Consider the following 21,830-nt stretch of genomic DNA (forward strand, 5'->3'; position numbering starts at 1 on the left):
TCACCCTACTATCCATGTGGCATGTGCAATAAATGCATATCCCTGTAGTAGCACTGATTAGATAGACAAAGGGTTGTATTGCAGTCCTGGTCAATGTGTAATTGTGGGTTTGTCAGAGCATTATCATGAGTTTCAGTGAGTAAAATATCCAATGTAGGGTGTGTGTGCTGGGTATACTGTCTTTACATCATGGTACCCCAGTACATGTCCCAAGGTCTACTGTATGAGGACCACTGTCACCATCAAATATACAAGTAACTGTTTTCACTATCCAGCCCAATGATGCATGTGCTGTTTGCAAATTCTCAGTAACAGAATGGACTCACTGACAAGGTAGTTAGCACTGATAAACGCAGGTCTCTCAGATGTGTCTATGACTGTTATGTGTTTGTCAATGTGTATATGACAGTATGTCATACTATGTATTGTTCATTAACACCCAGTACATCCCCCATTACCATACTGTACAAGGCCTGGTGATGTTCTTCACTTAACAAGAAACTCAGGACACACCTCATCCTAAAAGCTGTTTGGTGTGTGCAATTGAGGCCAACATATTAGTAGCAATAAGTACCTAGGTAGGGGTTTTACTCTCAGTGTTGCCAAGTAAGGTGTGCGTATGTGAAGGGATCTACTTCAGTTTGCAGAAAATACATGTCCCAGGAGACCATTTGTCCGAGAAATGACTGGAAAAAGCAAACATTTCAAAGGAATCATCTTGTGGAAATTCATTCCATCAAAACTAGTAGTAGATGTGTAAATGCCCTCTTCCCCACTGTACAGCTGTACAGCGATACTGGAGTTGGTATATATAGTTGGGTGTGAATGTTGTGGGCACAGCCACCCTCATTGGGGTTATTGTTGTGTTTTTCCCCCCGCTTAGTCTGCTGTAATACTGTACAGTTTATGTTAACAGGTTAAGTAGTTGTTAATCACACTATGTGTCATTCTATACCACCCAACACCCTCCAAAGTGGAGGGCTGTGCCACCCAAACCAGCACACCTATGTTTACCAACTCCAGGATTGCACTACATTGGGGAACAATACATATACCCTGCAAGTATCATCATCAATGACCTTAAACTGCCAGACTGATTATTTACTGATGTGATGTTTTGCCTATATTATCTTGCTGGAATTACATAAGCCGAAATTAGTTCACTGCAAAATTAAGTACATCCATGTGTACAGTATTCTCTGTGTATTGCAACACCAAAGCCTCTGTGTGTGTGTGTATTATTCACAAACATTTGGTTTGTGCCACCTGGTACACTTACCGTTGTCCACTGTAGAAGAGCTGCTGACATCAGCCACCATGCACTCACCTGTATACACCCATCAGACCTATCAGCCATGTGGCGTATGCAGTAACTGTTATACAAACCTGTTACTTTTGTTCAGCTGTAACCAGGATATGATGCAGTCAATGTGTCACCACAGTGCCATGCCCCTTATAGGAAGCAACAGCAGACCAACATCCTGCGGACACATAGACACCTATAACACAAACTGAACACATTATGGAGACCACAATCGGTCAGTGTTAATAACAGCTATAATGCATCATGGCTGAACAGCTACACACCCTGACATGTAAGCATTAAACTTTCCAGCTGAAAACATGTTAAACAGCATTAAATTGCTAAACCTTTGTACATTCACCCTGTGCATCAAAACCATATTAGCATGTCCCTGCATCGATGGTATGGATGACAGGGATGTGGCACAGGTATCATCATATGCACAGGGTGTGTTGTGGGGTTGCCAGAGACCTAGGCTGAGCCATTTGGTTGACATCATGCATGTGTGTGTGTGTGTGTGTGTGTGTGTGTGTGTGTGTGTGTGTGTGTGTGTGTGTGTGTGTGTGTGTGTGTTAGGGGGTTCTTTAGCAATTGGGCTGTGCAGATATGGTGTGTGTAGGTATGGAGGTGCCCTAGCTGTGTTGGTGATGTGTGTTTGTATGTGTGCACACAGTTCTGCTATGTGGCTGCCCTATACAGGGGTTTGTTGGACACCTGCAGACCTTACATGGCAGGGTGTACATTTCACCATGTCCAGCCACAGACATGAGAACTGTGGCTGCCAGGGGTTCAAGCCCAGATATGGTGCTCTCCCCCATGATGACAAAAGTCCACTGGATCTGTGACCCTTTTGGGACCGGCCAGGGCCAGGTGCACATGGCCTGCTGTGTTGTGGTGTGGACAGCACCCCCTGCAGTGCTGTTGTTGGTACTGCCACTACGGGAGTGGCTAAGACTTGTTGCATGTTCATGTAGACCTCCACCTGTTGGTGTTGCTTATCTATGTCCATGTGGCTGTCACCCTACTCCCACCATATGCTTTAACAGAGACACCGCAAGGTCAAGGATTCCCACCATCTCACCCAAACATCTATCAAGGACCTCTGCAAAATAATGATGGGCACCTGCAAGATCACGGATGTTGTCAAGCACAGCAGAATGAGTAGCCCTCTGGAGCCTCAGACTCTGTCTGGTATTAAGTTCCATAGATGCCTGTACCTCCGCAATGGCCCAAAACATGTATCTGGTGACACCTGCTGTGGCACTTCTGACAGGGGCATGATTGGCAGCAGCCCTCCTTTGAGCACCCCTGTACATCTGCCTGTGTGGTACCTTGCCGGTCATCTGGCTATGAGTACTGTGTACAGACACACTTGCCATAGTCACCACACTGTCCTGACCGGCCCGTCGTGCGAGTTCAGCTGCGGATTTCCTGGTCATTCTAAACGGATCCAGTATCTGTCTGCCTGGGATGACATGACAGACAGACCACACTGCTTTGCCAGAGATGGCCTGCACCTGTCACCCTTGGGATTCTGGATACTGGCTAAGGCTCTTGCCATCCATATAGTGGCTTTTGTAGGCAAGGCTCAAATGACAAATTTTCCACTGTAATAGGTACAAGAAAGCAAAATCTGAGGGTAATTCTACTCAATGCTAGAAGTCTAAACCTCAAAGTATACTCACTCGAGGCACTCCTTTAATTGGAGAACATTGACATCTGTGCAGTGACAGAGACCTGGTTCAAGGCTCCAGAGAGCACCACTGCATTACCAGGCTATAATTCATACTACACCTTTCAGCCACCTAATCTGGACTGAAACACTAAAGGCGGAGGCGTGTCCATATTTATTAAGGATATCCACACCTCCAGGCTAGTAGCTCAACATAATGCATCCAAGATTATCCAAGTGCAACTAACTCTGGGAAAGACCACAATCCAAATTGTAGCTTGCTACAGATCCCCCACCATGCCCCAAGATTCCCACTCCTCATTTCTTGATACACTGGAAATATTAGAGTACAACTTAACACCCTAATAATGGGTGATTTCAACTACCCCACCATTAACTGGGAAAACTACTCATGTCCCAACTCTTTTGCTCAACATTTTCTGGAATTCATAAATTCCAACACCTTGGATCAACTTATCCACACCCCGACCAGGAGCAGCAATATCCTAGACCTGGTCATTACCAGCATGGGTGACCAGTGTTCTACACCAGAGGTCAATTTCTCATTGGTCAGATCCAACCACAAGCTAATCACGTTAGACATCCACATCCCACCCCCACCTGCCATTAGGGAAATCACTGTAAAAAATTTCTCCAAAGCCAACTTCACGCTTCTTAAGACAGAAGTGGCAAACTTCATGATACCCATGCAGATGAACAATAGAGGTACAACTGCTGAATCCTGCACAAATGCACTTTATAGGCACTTACATGAGTGCATGGATCATGCTATCCCTAACAGAACCAAGATGCTAGCCTCTAAAAAAAGGAAGCCAATCTGGTGGTCCCCTGCCATAAACAAACTCTACAACAGAAGAAAGAAACTGCTGCAAAAAAGAGGAGTAACTCCTTGGTCAGCCTGAGTAAGAAGCTGAGATCTCTCATAAAATCTTCCAAAGCTAGTTACGAAAACAAAACTGCCACTGTTTCTAAAGACATCCACAAAGCATTCTATAGCTATGTCAAGAATCTTAATGGCAATAGTCTGATTGCTCTGAGTTACAGCACAATGGCACTAAATATACAGAACCAACTGATATTGCCAACATCCTGGCAGATAGGTTCAGTGCTAACTTTACCCTCCTCTCACCCCTTAAAGGGCCCATCTCTAAACTGAAAGAATGCAAAGTGCATGTAATCATGGCTGCACAGGTAAAAGCCACACTCTCCAAAGCCAAGAACAAAGCATCCATGGGACCTGGCAATATCCCAGGCTGGGTTCTACATGAACTACAGAATGAACTGGCACCCCACCTAAGTACCATGTTCAATAATAGCCTCACCTCAGGCTTTGTGCCCACTGAATGGCACACAGTGGCAGTTATTCCACTCCACAAAGGGGGATCCACCATGGACTCTGGGAACTACTGCCCCATTAGCCTGATGAGCCTGGTCTGCAAGGCCATGGAATGTATCTTTGGACCTCACCCAGTTTGGGTTTATAAAAGGCAGATCATGTCTCCTAAACCTGATAGACTTCTTTGAAGCAGTCACCAAAGCTGTAGATGAAGGTAAGGTGGTTCACACAGCCTATCTAGATCTTACCAAGGCTTTTGACACCATCCCCCACTCTGGAATTATAGATAAACTCACTAAACTTGGCAAGGCCATGGAATGTATCTTTGGACCTCACCCAGTTTGGGTTTATAAAAGGCAGATCATGTCTCCTAAACCTGATAGACTTCTTTGAAGCAGTCACCAAAGCTGTAGATGAAGGTAAGGTGGTTCACACAGCCTATCTAGATCTTACCAAGGCTTTTGACACCATCCCCCACTCTGGAATTATAGATAAACTCACTAAACTAGGCATAAATCCCTATGTCACAAGATGGGTTGCCAACTGGCTCACTGACAGAACCCACACTGTGAAAGTAGCAGACTCCAAATCCAACTTCAGACTAGTGAAAAGTGGAGTACCACAGGGTTCCGTCCTGGGTCCTCTCCTGTTCGGTATCTAATTCTCTGAAGTACAGGCTAACACAGAAGGTCTTTGGCTAACGAAGTTTGCAGATGTCTGCAAACTAGGAGCCATAATCGAAACCCCTAACAATGTGGAAATCCTACAAAAGGGCATCACTGAGACAGATGCCTGGTGTCAAAGCCATGGCCTCAAGCTCAATGCCGCAAAGTGCATTGTCATCCCTTTTGGTAAAAACTCTGTACCCATGAACTACCACATAGGTGGTAGTCTACTTAACACCGAAAGTATGATAATAGACCTTGGGACACAGGTGGACAGTAGTCTCTCCTTTGATAATCACATCGCCACAGTACTCAGGAAATCCTTCTATGTGGCACACCTCATCACAAAATGTTTCTTATCCAGGAAAAAAGAAGTCATTGCTCCCCTCTACTTGTCACTCATTAGACCCATTATAGAGTACAATGAGCCTTTTGGTATGTACCTCACAAGACATCTACAGCAACTGGAAAGGCTGCAGAAATACCTCACAAAAAGGATTACCAACCGCAAACAGATGCCCTATGCAGACCGTCTCAAAAAATTCCAGCTTTACTCCATCGCATATCGCCTACTCAAAGGTGATCTCTGTCTAACATACAAAGCTATGTCAAACCCAGAGCTGTTGGACATGCTCCACTTAAAGAAATCCCAATCCCTCTGAGCTACATGCTCTAGGGACCTAAACCCTGTCACCACAATAAACAGAACATGCTGGAGGGATAGATTTCTGTCCCAGAGACTTCCCATAATCTGTATGAAACAAAGCTCTGCATTAGCATTCTTCAAGAAAAATCTTGATGATTGGATGGGAAATAGAAAATTTATCCCAGGAATCATTTCTGTAGCTCTGCTCAACAGGGGCACAGATAAATAATTTTCTTCAGTGGTGAAAGCCAGGGTACCTTTTTGCTCGGCTTATATAGGCCCTAGGGCCAATAGCCTAGAGCCTACCTATGAACTTATGTAGACATGCATGTCTATATATATATATATATATATATATATATATATATATATATATATATATATATATATATATAGTACATTCAGACATCGAATCCACACTCTGAACCTCTTTCCTCCACAGCTGAACTGTTCTGCCTTGTTACAAAACAGAGCATCACATGTGGACAAAGCCTAACATTGGGGGGGGGGGTATATAGGGACAGACCATAGATATTCCTATTACAAACCTATGAAGTTTGTGCACGATACGTTTCACATTACCATGACTTATCTGAAGGTGGTGGGGTCTATAACTCATGTCTATCATGACTTCATTACTTCCAACTTCAGCTATTTGCCAGACTAATATAGATCTTTGGAGGAACAGAACAAGTACAATATGATGGCTTAAATCTTGATATTCTGTGCAGATCTGCACAGTTGACAGGTATGGCCCACTGTCCACAGGGCCAGACCCTGTGGTCCATAGCAGTTGTTCAGCAGGACATCATACAGCAGGTCTTGATGGCACACTTGAATCTTTCAAAATCATCTATCCCATTATTACAGACCAATACAACATTCATTTACATGCTGAGATGTTTCACATACCTGTTTTATTATTGGCTCCCCTCTGTGTACCAGTTGTCTGTCTTCTTTGTTTATTTTTTTTATTTCTCTATCTTTCTCTCCACTACAGGGATCAAGCTGGTTTGAATAGGTTGAAGCATGGCTTTTGTAGGTGATGCTCATATTCAGGTGATGGCCTCTGCACCAGTTGGTGTTCCCCACTTGCTAATTGCATGCAGCCAGCTGTGTAGTACTCCCAATAGCCAATGTCATAGCAACCCACTACTATAAATGACTACATCATGTGGGCATTGTCCCTTTACCTTTCCTGTATGGAAGACATCCTTCCTGTGTGGTGGCAGCTGTGTTACAGACAGCAGGTAGTTATGCCTCTTACAACAGGACTTGCGGACACAGGCCAACTACATGTTTGTATAAGGTTCCAGACCTAGGTACAGCATGTGATTGTTGCTGTTATAGGCATTGAATACTGCTAGTTTTATAGGGTTTGTGTGTACATGCTAGTTTTGCATGGAATGCAGTCTGTCTGCATAGCTCTCAACTGTGGGCCTATCCACATGATGGCCAGAGGATTGGCTGTTATGTTTTGTCTGTTGCCCACACCTGTCTTGTCCCTGACATATCAGTGCAATTCTCTCCATTGATTGCTGTCAGTACATGGCAACATCCATTTGTGTTTCTGACTTCATATTCCTGAGTAAGGGTATGTTGCAATCAATCCTGTAACACCAGCAACTTTCACAGTGTATAACCGCAATATTTCAAATATGGCCCTGTGTTTCAGCCTCTGTACTCCACCTATATACCAGGCTTAGTCCAGATGCCATGCAGTAAGAGGTCGATAGGTTTTTGTTGTTGTTGTGTCTTTTGGCTTTTTCCTGGTTAGGGGTCGCCACAGCGGAACTCCGGTCCGCTAATGATTGGCAGTAGATTTTTATGTGCCGAGTTGCCGGTCCTGATGCACAACATTCAACGAAGGTATGCCCAAACACGCATGTCTCCACACAGAAGATGCTGTAGCTGAGAATCGAACAGGACAACGTCTTACTGTGAGGCAAAAACGCTACCGCAGCACCACCACCGCAGTAAGAGGTTGATAGGTAATGGCGTATAATTATTTAGTGCTGGTATTCCTGCTATCATTCTAGCGATGTGTACTCCCACACAAATTGTGGGTAGGGTCCATATATATGAGGGCTACAGCTGGAGAAAACATGTGTGACCCTGTAAAGTCTGGAGGTCAGTGTATGGAGAACACTGTTATATGCCCTTGTAAAACATTTTATGTGGAGGGGTATTAAATGTTTTTAATCTATGCTGTTACAACATGTGAGGGATATCAGTAATAAGAAACATTAAGGTATATGGCTGTACATTTTCATACGTTTCAGCATGGGAACAGTGGTGGGCTCGAGCTTACTGTCTTACACACAGTTCTGTTTGTCAGTGTGATAGTGACATTTTAAGTTAAGCATTGTTATGTAACAGATACACTTACATTGTGACAACTAATACTTTTCCCCCTAGGGGTTGAGTACAGAGTGCAATTGGAGGCTGCTGAACTACATCTGTAATTGTTGATTGATTTTTATCTTCAAGGCAAGTATGTTTTTTACTGTTGTACTACTTGAAGGCTTTAGCCTAGACAGCAAAGTATGTTATGATTTGTAGATTACTGTATCATATGATTTGTTTGCGAGTTGCATTAATCAGTTATTATGTATTTCAAACACTTAACTGCTATAAGAAATGGCACAGACAACTGAAATAATACACAAATAAACATTTATATGTATGCAGACTTGTGTGTGGTCTCCTGTCCTTTGCATTTTGTGTGGGTATATGTTTCATGCAATAATTCTCATTTGTAGGAAAGAATCACATACTGGCCATTTGAAAAGGTGGCAACTGTAGGAATAATGGCTGTTTGATATGCTGTGCACCCTCTATATATACTCTTTTTACATATATCTATAAGTATTTATTTATATGTGTATGTATGTGTGCGTATTTATATATATATATATATATATATATATATATATATATATATATATATATGTATGTATATACACACACACATATGTGTGTACATATATGACTTCCGCGGTGGTGCAGCGGTAGCGTTGTTGCCTCACAGCAAGAGGTTCTCCCATTCGATTCTCGGCTTGGGTTAGGAGTGCCTTCTGTGTGGAGTCTGCATGTCCTCCCCACGGTCGAGTGGGTGTTCGAAAGACATGCTTTGAATGGGCGTGCCTTCGTTGAAGGTTGGGTGTCGGGCTGGCAACTTGACACCATAAAAAAAAAACAACTGCCAATCATTAGCGGACCAGAGTTCCACTGTGGCAACCCCTAACCAGGAAAAGCCGAAAGACAAACAAACAAACAATGTGTTTGTGTGTGTGTATATATATATATATATATATATATATATATATATATATATATATATATATATATGTGTGTGTGTGTGTGTGTGTGTGTGTATCATTGGAATGTTTAATGTTTCCACATTGATATTCCCTATGGTAGACTAACTGTTCTAACACTAAGGAAATAAACTTCTGAACTGCCAAGGACACAACAGACCACAGCTCCAAATCAGGTGAGACAAGGAATACGAGATGATACTCCAAGAAATTAACTTTATTCAGTTTTGGTTAAGCACTTTCTTCTCCTACTAGAGACTTCCTCAGAGCAAATGCAGTATAAAACCCAGCCCTTAAATACCTATTTCTTAATAGTGTCACATGATGCCCTCATTAATGAATTTTCTGAAAAGAAACAACTAACATTACAATTAAAAATACATTCAACCAGCTTTGTGTATAAATTAACCAAAAGAATGGACACATATACAATAAACTTTAAAAAAAAGTTAAAAATTCTTAAAAGTAACATATACGTTTACTACATGCACCTCAATAAACACTCAAATATCAAAAAGAAAAGACATTTTTACCCATTATGTGCTTCAACTTTAAAAAACAAGCTGTGTGCCTCATATCATATATGTTACTTTTAAGAATTTTTAACTTTTAACCTTTTTAAAGTTTATTGTATATGTATTCATTCATTCTTTTGGTTAATTTATACGGAAAGTTGGTTGCATCTATTTTTATTGTAATGTTAGTTGTTTCTTTTCAGAAAATTCATTAATGAGGGCATCATGTGACACTATTAAGAATTGGGTATTTAAGGGCTGGATTTTATAGAGCATTTGTTCTGAGGAAGTCTCTATTAGGAGAAGAAAGTGCTTAACTGAAACTGAATAAAGTTAATTTCTTGGAGTATCGTCTCGTATTCCTTGTCTCACCTGATTTGGAGCTGTAGACTGACTGTTTTGCATGATATGTTAGATAAATCATCCTGACATCTTACAGCTGAGATGGCTTATTGGTAACTTGTTTTGGCTGTGTTGTGCAGGGGCCTGGGTTGTTCAAGACTTGCAAATGCTGGTTATTGTGCTGCAATGCAGATCAGTTCAGCTGTGGAGGAAGGGATCATGGCAATAATTACAAGAGATCCCTATTTTGGGCTGCTTCACCCCCATTAACAGTGCCTTTGGTCAGATGTTTTGCAGTGAGAGGTTCAGAGTGTGGATCCAATGTGCGAATGCAATACATACATATATATATATATATATATATATATATATATATATATATATATATATATATATATATATATATAATTTCACTTCATAATCTCAAAATGCTGAAATCTCGAATTTCAACATTTCGAGAAACTAAAGCCAAAACCGCACAAACCCGAAACCATAAACCCGAACACACAGCATACACCACACCACACACAAACCACAACACCCACACCGCAAAACAAATACATGCAAAAAAACAAAACACCAAACATGCAAATACCTACACTACACAAAAGCAGGGGGGCCAAGCCCCCTGCATCCGCCACACCCCCCTACTTATATATACTAACTCCCAGATCACACAAACAGTAAAAGACAGAGCACTCATACCCAGACATTCCACAGTCCCTCACGCACACACATGCACACATACACACACACACACACACACACACACACACACACACACACACACACACACACACACACACATCACACATACACAAACACCAACACATCCAGCAATTACACACTCATACATTAACCTACCTACCCTAACTCACACATGCAACTTAATCTAATACACACTCAGGGGTGCTTGGAAATCAGAAGCCCATGAACCCCAAATGGAAACAGTGGGACTGAGGTCCCCATCCATGGGCAGTCACCACTACACCTTCATGGCCCCAAAGGTGGCTGTGCTGGAGGCTGAGCAGGAGGGACAGGCTGACCATCTAAATGTGCCACGGAGCCCTCAAGCTGGCATAGCAGGTCTCCAAACTCCCTTTGGAGCTCACTACGCACCAATCCCCGGACCTGACTTCAGGTGACAGGATCCTGCCTGCACCTGCTCCCTGGGTTGGGACAAGCCCCATCCCCTGAGGTGGTTCCACCTGAAGGTGGTGCAGGACTAGCGGATGAAGAAGTCCTGGAGTGGGTCTCAGATGTGCTGGGGCCCAGTGCCAGGGCCAGATGAGGTGGGAGAGGTAAATCTGCTGGGACCGGCCTTCCCAAACATGCTATGGTGTTGCAGTTTTAAAAGATATGTGGGTTAGTAATAGTCAACACAATCCAGGATTAATTATAACAGCATGCATAGATATTCCCATTAACCCAAAACACCAGATTTGGAACAGTAGCAGAGCAAACAGAACACATGCATATATGGAACCACAGTGGCCATTACAATGGCATGCAGGTTACATGGATAGCAACAGGCCACCAATGATAGTATTTCAACATGGAACATTAATAGAAACACATTTCAATATTTATTGAACAATAGGACATATGTCCCAACAGTAGGTTTTGTGTAAACATACCCATTGATTTGTGTATTTAGATTATTGTTGCAGATATGGTGGGGGGAGAGATGCCAATTAACAACTTATATATCCTTGTAGTACTCACAACTTTAATGATCATTGCTGTAATCATTAATGTACAAGTATTATTACAATAACCTATGGCCTTGGTTTGGGCAGTGGTATCTTTGTACACAGTGTATACTTTAACGGTCTTATAGCTAAATTCTACATCTCTTACCTGGTAGACCTGTGAAGGGAATGTTTGTTAACACTACCTGACTGTTTCTACACATATTCATAGATTCGGAGTTAATACTATGCACATACCTCTCAATCTCTTAATGCACACACTTTGGACAAAACTTGACAACATGGGGGTGCAAATAAGGACATATTTTGAATACTGCTGTCATAAACTTGTAGAGTTGCTAGAGTGAAAGGATTTGTTTTATTATACATTTTCTGAAGGTTTTGAGGTCTGAAAATCAAATGTATGTCATTATTTAGTGACTACAATTTTGAGATCATCCCACTAATTTGCCAGGGGGACAGAGGAAGAGGCAGAAAATATGAACCAGTTATCTGGACATTCTTAAAAAATCTGTACAGTTGAGAGGTATGATTATGCATACAGCTTACTACCAATCCCAGGATTCAAACCATAGCTGTGTCTGCTAAAAATACAACAATTTTAATTTTCAGCAGAGTGTGCTATTTGGATATTGCTGTCTATCTTTTCAGTGTTTTCTGTCTAAGTCTCTCTTGGTTGTACAATCTGATGTTGTACTTACAACAGTCTTATACAGACATTCGTAGACATTATTTTTATGCAGCACAGTGTGGGTAACAGTGGTTAAAACAACATTACTATTCAGAGAATGCAACAATAAATGCTATACAATAGCAGAGTAAACACAATCAGTCCAAGATTTATAGCATTATTGCCAGGTAGTTACAGTTTTATTTAAATATGACCTATATGGGACTATTACTTCCATATTGTCTGGTTTATTCAGTACAACCCATACACAGTTTTTATACTGCCTTGTGACTTTCTACTACTTTATATTTATTTGGTATGACTACTACAAGCAAGATTGTTACTCACAAGCCTCGCAACCCAGCCTTTGCAACCTACTAGCATGGGCTTCCTGATTCACAGTCTGCTCAGTTGCAGCTGTAAGGGAAATAGAGAAATATTTAGACATACCTATCCATCATATACACAGGCTGGACATTAGTAAACAGTTATTGGTATGAGTACTTACACACTGCTGGGACATCACCCCTCTGCCTTGCTTCTTGGAACCACTCATCCAAGAGCTTCCTCTTTCTCTGCTTCAAGTCGGCATAGTGCTGCCAATCCTGCACACCAGTCCGAGGGATACCAGTGCCACTGGTGAGATCACAGGCTAGATGGTCCAAGGCTTCTGCTTTATATTGGGAGCCTTGGTACTGGCCCGGCAGCAGTCTCTCATCATCGTTTTATACCACGAGTCCTACTGTGACCTTGGACTCCTGTATGCCCCAGCGCTGCGCATGGAAGCTCATGCCCTCACTATCTCCTGCCATACTGCCTACAGTGGGAAGCTGCAACCAGTTATGAGCTATATTCTCACCTGTGGGGTTTAAATACAGCCAATTTCCCACCCTTTGCCATGATTGGATGGTTTTGAATATGCTGAGCTAAGCTAAGCTATGGGCAAACCTGCTTAGCTAAGGTTGGCAGTGCTTAAAGGGACAGGTTCAGCACTGCTTACCAATGGACAAATCCACTTAGCTAGGCTACTCATTGCTTAGCAGTCATATTTACACAATGCTTACACCTGGTAAGCAGAGCTGTGCAATGCTTAGCATTGCTTATTTTTCATTTTATAGACTGTCTGGTGTATGGCATTGATTCATCATTCATTACATATTATAAATTTGTTTACTGTCCCTGACATTCCCAATGTGCTTTCATTACATTTATTCATGTATGACTATACTGTATGGGGCACTTGTGTTTATATGGGGGTTTCACAACTTTATTAAACTGACACCTCACATCTGGACCTAATCCAGTACTCTGTTTAACAAATATATATTATTTAGTAGCTAATTATAAAAATAAATGTTTATGTACTGCTTTCCCATGTAAAATGCAAATTGGTTATAGTGGGGATCGAATGGGGAATGGCTGTTTGCAAGGCATACACCTTAACCACTACACTACTGAAGCACTGCTCATGCAGGATGTCTCTTGCTAGTTAACTTCTTGTGCTGTTTAAGCTGGACTAAGCATAGCTAAGCAATGGGCACACCCGCACAGCTATGCTTAAACTTTATTGCATTTAAATAACATTATTATAAAGCCAGCAATTAATTACCGAGTCATGCACTCTTTACCCTTACAATACATTAAAAATAAAATGTCTGTTTGTCACTGATGGAAGTCATAGGCCTGCAAATAGGAACACACTTCACATATCCCTATAGCAAAACCATAAGTGCATAAAGTGTCACACCATGCATTAATATGCATTCACAGAAGATTTTTAAACAAGTAATGCAAATTAGACCCACTAATATCAGAGTGCTCCCCACAGTCCTTTCAAACTCACAGTGCAGATTAGCACAGCTGCACAACTAGCATACACATATGAATCCCCTGCTTGTAACAAGAATTGCCAGCATACACATTCCAAATAAGTACCAGACTGTAACACGTGGCCTGACAGTTGCCCAAATGGTGGACATAATGTTATATTTATCCCCTATGTTTCTCAAGGACACAACAAACATGTAGCCTAGTACTCTGTTAATGATATAGTTGCCTAACATACTTATCTTAAACATATGCCTTAATTGGAGTGGAATGGCTACCCTCACTCTGGCTCTACCTCTACAACAAGGCTGCCACAGCTGCCACAGTTACTCCTAAAGCTGGTTGTCCTCCAAAGTGTTCACACTCTCTGCCTAGGTTTATTACCTGCAGCAGCAGCTGCTACAGCCTGTACACACACATCTCTATGTAACAGTAGCTGCTACAGACCTGTCCTCTGTGATAATGTTGTCTCCTCATCCCAGTAAGGTCCAGCACAACATATCAGAAAGGGCTTGTAATCCACATGGAGGCCTTATATCTTGTACAGTGGTTGCATGTCATTTGGCTGATGATAGTGCAAATCAGTTGTGTTGGCTGCAATTTGCATTTCAGAACCACAGATTGGTTAAGAGACATTGCCTGCTAATGAGAAGCATGTTAAAAGGCAAACATGCTGTCTATGGGGAACCATTCTGTATGAGACTTTCTGCATACAGAACATGCATTTGCAAAACCTTAAATATCACCATATATCAACAGAAAAGTTTTGCACTCCAGCAGGTATGTAACCTTTTGTTTACAACATGATGCAGATGTGTGAATATACTTACAGGGAATAGGGACTACAGAATTAAGCCTTTCTTAAAACTGTGATAATGACATGTCATTGATATCCAGATGTGTTACACCTACAGAGAATGTACAACACATCAAGGATGGAATGCTTTTTTCAATGTGGCACACTGGTCTCTTGGAAATGTCCCTTTATAGTGGTTGTAATAGCACTCTGCTATTTGTTTTGTAGTGTTGTTTTGACATATTATCAAGGGGGGTTGCTCTAAGGGACACACTACAATAGATTCCAGTGTTGGGTGTATGCTCATACAGCAGAATCTGTCATGGCACACACAGAAATAGCTGATTATTGCTAGTATCTTAGTTGTATCCACACACTTAGTATGTTTGTACACTGTGGAATATGATATGTGTGATGAAGCAGTGGATACTGCCAACTATTTTGTTCTTGCCATATCTCTACATAGTGTACTTCCACATATGTGATCCTGTCATGTGTTCCCATTCTGCTGTCTTTCAGGGCACATGTACCCAAGATGTCGTGCACCTTTCACAGATGCAGAGAATGACATTATACTTGAAGGCCTCCGGCAACACCATGAACTCCTACTGTCCAGAGAAAGGCAAAACAAGGAACAGCAGGTAGCACTGTGGGCTGACCTTGTCTGTGATGTGAATGTTGCAGGTCAACAGGGCAGGACATGCGAGCAGATTCAACACCATGCAATGGACCTGATCAATGCTGCATGCATAAGAGCAGCAGATATAGCCAGGGATTGTGGCATTTCTGGTGGAGGGTCTGCAGCAGAATGGCCACTGTCAGCCACTGAGGAATTCCTGGAGAAACTAAACACACATGACAGCTCCCAGGCATCCATCACACTGCACATCATGGATGTAGGTGCCACAGTTTCCATGGCAGAGGACTGTGCAGGTAAGCTTAGTTTGATCATCATTGCAATACTGTAGCAGTCAGTGTGTCAGGGTGTATATACATTTATGTGGGTGCCCGGTCTGTGTTCTTTGGGGAGTTTAACTGCAGTTTGACTCGCGTACTCAGATGTTGACCAATACAATAATTAACATAGTAACTACTGTAAATGTAAGATATATGGATGTATTACCTTGTTGTGGTGCAACATGCTGTGGTACTGACATTATCTCTCCCTCTACTTTGCACAGGTCCATCAGGTATCGGGCAATGCTGTGGTCCTTCTCCTGGTAAGCATGACACTGTTTTGTTATAGATGTAAGTTTACAGCAATGTAATCCCTAAAGTGCCATCCCAGGCCTGCTGCCTGCAGTGCTGTACTGTCAGCATGATTGCAAACTGCACAGATATTTTATATGACTGTACACATGTTAGAGTCATACGTATGCCTTGTAGGTGTCACCACACTGATTGATGTGACAGTATTGTCAGGACATTACAGATTACCATATGTGTAAATTGTGCAGAGTCTTCACAAATGTCAACAGTGTACCTCATTTTTACTGATGAGATTGCTGTGTAAAGAGCTTTTATTTACAAGTAATTACAGTTGTTTGTGGGAATAGTAATGTCCTCTTGTCCTGCTATATGACACTGAGGTTTCAAAAGGTCTATAATAGTGCGAAAAGTGTATAGAGCTGTACATTTATTGCAATATAGTACTGCAGAGCATAATAGTGTAGGTATTAATGTACTGCTTTTTCCTCTCTTATCACAGGTTACCAGTGAGGTTGTCCCCTACACAACCTGCTTTCAGAGTCTCTTCAGACTCTGATGATGATGGTGGCCACAATGGGGCACAAATGGGGTTTTCAGGGACTGAATATGTCCCAGAGGTTGACATCACTCCTCTGTCCTCATTGTTATTGCACACAGTCAGTATGGCTACACATACCCAGTCCCCAGCAGCCACAGATACTGGACAGTCAGAGAGTGGGGACATTGAACAGGAAAGTGTGGCAACTATGGCTCCAATGAGTGTAGACAGTGGCCATAGCCAGAGACCTGATGAAGTTCTACACAGGTGGATTGATAGGGGTGCTTGTAAGAGACCTGCTGTCCTTCCACCATCTGTTGCAGGTGTCACATCATGGTTCACTTGGTGTATATTTTGGTCCATCATGGAGGCACAGGCATGTTCTCAAAGGAACTCCAGATGTATGCTCAGGGTTATGGATGCAGTACTGTCTGACATCCATGACTGCCTACACTATATTGGTGACCCCCTGGATTGGTTTACTGATGCAGCAGACATAAGGTGGACTGAGACAATGTCTGTCTTGGAACGCACAGTGTCTGTGCTTGGACATGTGGCTGGAGTTGAGCAATGGCCTTGTGAATGCAGGTTAGCAACCCCATCTGCTGAGATTCCATGTGGCCTTGCACAATCATGCTCCCATAGTGGTAGTGCATCCAGAGCTACAGAGGGGAATGTGCTGTCCACACCAAGACATGGCAGGCTATGAGCTCATGGTCCTGGGAATTCTTGTGGAGGACACGGTCCCAGCAGACAGCAGTCACAATCAGGTACTAGCACTGTTTCTGATCTTAGGCATGGAGGTGGCACTGCAACTACTGAAAGAGCCATTTCCCATGTTCAAAACCGGAGACACTAAACTGTCAGCTTTACCATATATGGTTCAAAGATGTCCAACATGCAGACATGTAGGGCTAGCACTGAGCTTGACTGTGTATACACACACACACTCACACACTCACACACCGCTGCCAAATGCAGGTCACCTACAGACATGCAAGGCACAATTCTATGGTCCATCTTGCCTGATTCCCTTCCTGCCACACACACATGCTGTCAACCTTTTGGGACAGCCTAGGCCTCCTACACCCCCACACAATACCCTGTGCAAGTGATGATACCTGTACCACATCCCTATCATCCTCATCATCAATGCAGAGAAATGAAGCTATGTGTCTGATGCACAGGGTGACTATATAAATTAACACATACTGGTGTAATACATTGTTTTACCATGAAACAAAGTCCAACCAAAGCACTTGCAGAACCAGTAAACAAAATTATGTCTAAGGACGAAAATGCAAGGTTTTGTATTGTGGCTTTAATAAACTGTTTTGGTTCACCATACTGAAGAGGCGCTTTGTTTACTGGTTCTGCGAGTGCTTTGGTTGGACTTTGTTTCTTGGTACATTATTCAAGGCACTTTTCCTCATCTTTGTGGTTGACACTGTTTTACCATGCCACTCGTACTGGTTACTGACAGATACTGTATGCTGACATTTGTAATGAGTAAGCCACATAATGTTGTGTACCTTATGTTGTATGATGTTGTAATGGCTATGTACTTACACTATGAAAGGTATGTCACAGACCTGTTTCTGTTTCAGGATTCTGCTGGGGACACCTATGGATACACAGCAGCAATAAAGCCATATACATCACAGCACAGGCTAGAATGTCAGCCCAGAAGGAATATGTCCTCAGTAAGGTACAGCACTATAGGTGCATGGCTCCATAAGCCCATATGCATGTAACAGGCTAACAAGAACAATAGCATCATTGAGTGTACTCATCCATCCCTTATCTGTGAAAAAGTCTGATACACTTGATAAGTGTCACCAGGGTTGTGGGAGCTAACATATCTACAAGCTGTGGTGCTGGGCAAGACCCATTTACACATTTCCTGTGTCCAGTACAGACATTTGTCTGACAACAGCTATAATTGTCTTGTTCTGCATCCCATGGTGTAACCTGAACATGATGTGTGTCACAGCAGATGTGTGCTGCACATGCATGAGGAGCTGTTACATATAGGGTGTACTGTCTGTGTTACATACCTGTCTCTCCAGCATGTACTATGTATACCACAGTGATGGTGTAGGTGTGTAAGATGGGTAAGACATGTGTTAGTCCTGTCATAGATGTGTGGGAGGTACATAGTGGGATCTGACACCTCCCTATATAGCAGCCATATTCATCCCCTACAAAGCATTTATGAGACAAACCACACATGTACGGCCTTGACATGGACTCTATAGGACATGTTATCTGTAATGTGTATTGCTGTACCATGGAACCTGTGTGTCTGGCACTCTTGTATAGTGACATAGCAAGGGTGCCATTGTACACAATGATAGGTGTGATGAGTGCCACATTCAGTATGGCAATGACAGTCTGGGAGTTACATCACAGACCTGTATTTTCAGGTTGTACAACATTGAATGCATCCCCACATCTCGCCGACCAATGAAAGTCAAAGGCTACATTTCTCACTGCGTCCATAAGTCCATGAGTAATGGCTCAACTGTGTGTGGTGTGCAGACACTACTATATTTCCCAGGGGTGGATGACTTTCCAAAGGGTAGTAGTATGCAGTTATTGGCATTTAATATTTGTCAGTGGCTCAGACAGCAACTGAATGTTTGTCACACACCATCCTGGGTAAATTTTGCTTCTGTATAGGATTCCGTGATCATTCCTGATATGCAATCACCTGCTAATGTAGCCAGTCAGAGGGTAATGACAGTGGTTGTGACTGCAGAAAGGGAATGGGTAGAAGGGGATATGCCATCAGTGATGTCTGGGGAAATACACTGGTGACTGTCTTCATTGCAGCATAGGTCTCCCAATGCTATCTTCCTAGATTATGACTCTCAGACACTTGCCTACCCACCAGCTGACATAACATTCTGTAGATAACCTACACAGTTTCTAGCAAGGTCTGCTGGCCTAATATTGTCAAACACCTTGTCAGGTCATGGTAAGTAGAGTGAGTAATATTCTCGTCATCCATTGCATGGTGAAACACTCAACAACAGTGTGTGTTCCAGTGTCAGTAGGTGTACGACAGTGTTACTGCTTGTATTCATGCTAACTCCTTTCATGGCATTTCATGTCATATGATTCAGAGATCTGAAACACTGCTTGGCACTACATGCCAGTTGTCCTTTGTGCAATTAAGTATTGCAGTTGCTTCCAGCATGTTGCAAGAAAAGAGTCATCCAAGGTGTGTGTACACAGCACAAACAAGTTATGGAAGTGTAATATGTATACCCTTTGAAGGAAAGGTGGGGTTTTTACACAGGCATACTGCAGCTGGACACTACCCAAGTAGTGTGCACTGGAAGGACAAAATTACCTTGTGAAAATTGTGGAAAGCAGAGGAGTCCACAGAATTGCCTGTGCCTGGCAACTACTAATGCTAGTCTTACCGACACCACTCTCACATGGGATACCATGCTCCGATATGTTGTCTGTCATCACACATAAAACTGTACTATAAAGCCCATGAAGACAAGCAGGACACAGCCTATTTGTTCATCCACATAGCTGTTATGCATCATGAAAGGATCTGTAGGCTTCACATACCCTTTTCCAAGTAGATGCCTTCATTAGCAACCTAAGGAATTAGTTGGCTTTTGCATGTGTTATGCCATCTGTTCCAAGATTGGTGATCTGTCACTAGGGAACTAACAAGAGGGGGATTAATAGCACTACTGTAGCGCCATGATATAATGTATAATGTCCATTGACACAGATCTCCAGTTTTGCTGTAACAATCAGGACACTGGCAGTGAGCCATCGTAGGTTTCACTTTCACAGCACTTCATGCATCCTGCCCTTCAACAGATTACTGGTGCATATCTGCATAATATGGCTGTGAGGCCTACTGAAGCAGACTGGCCACCTTTGGCCAATGTATGTCCACCTGCCACATGTCTTAGGCATGTCATACTGTACAGTTATGTACCCAACACACATATCTGTGTTCCCACATCATGTCACACAACAACCAGTGTGCTATCTGGTTGCTTGACAGGCATTGTACACTTGCGAGGCCAATCTAATGTCAGCAAAGTTGAACAAGTCCTCTATGCGTGCATGGGCATCCACATCTTCACTGCAAGGCATGCCTACAAACACTGTATATCAGGCTGTCAAACCCAAGGGTGTGGCAGCATGACCCTACCTTTGCAAGACCTTCTGTTGAGGTGTTGGGAGTGCCCCCTCCCCTTAACTCCTATGGTACACAAACACAACGTGTGACAGATGTGACTGCATTTCAAATCTTGCTGCCATGGTGTCTCCAACAGCAGTCATTGCATATGGCCAAGTAGCCCACTATATTTAATTGCATAAATTCAGCAAATCCACACATATAATAGCATATTATAATAATCCTTACAGGAACTGTGTAGGTCAGGGACTTATCTTGAAAATGCAGCAGTTGACAGATCTGTAGTTCAGGGCTGACTCTTTCTGATGCAAGAAGTACACAGCCAATACATGGATAGGTACAGGTTGTGTGGGTTGCTAGACATCAATTTTACTATATGTATGTGAGTAGGAGTAAGGTGTCAGTCTCTAGTGCCCCAGGTTGTCAGTGAATGTGCTATGTGTTTTCTCTTAGCTAAAGCCAGGGTGTACTGGACATGCATACGTCTACCTACATGGACATCATCAGGGGCATTCCTCCTCCGAGTCCTCCTGTGTCTGTGGCTGTGGTGACCTAGGTAGTGGTGGGGCATTGTGTATCCCTTCCCTTTGCTGATCCTGAGCTGTTTCCAGAGGATCATATTGTGTAGCATAGCACATACTGTAAAAATATGTGCATGTGTGGCTGGAGAGTTTTGCAGGGCTCCACTAGATATTTCAAGGCACTGGAACCATGACTTCATAAGCCCAAACACACTCTCTATGATGTTCCTAGTCTGTGCATGTGCCTCATTATGGCATTCTTTGGTAGGTGTGTGTGCATTTTTGATGGGTGTCATGATCCATGGTTCCAGGGCATAGCCAGCATCCCCAGTAAATGGCCATGTGGGATGTCCCCCCAGCATACATCTGGTACAGCTGTGATGAGTGCCAGATATGGGAGTCATGAAAAATTCAAGGGCTGCCAGCACACACATTCATGATAATCCCCTGGGCATTGCACATGACCTGGCAGTTGATGGAGTGGTATCCCTTGCAGTTGGCATAGATTCTAACCTCCTCACTTGGTGGTCCTTGATGTGTACATGAGTGCAATCTATGGC

This window comes from Protopterus annectens, chromosome 11.part0 (genome assembly GCF_019279795.1).
Source record: "Protopterus annectens isolate FY-2018-M chromosome 11.part0, PAN1.0, whole genome shotgun sequence".
NCBI lineage: Eukaryota > Metazoa > Chordata > Ceratodontiformes > Protopteridae > Protopterus > Protopterus annectens.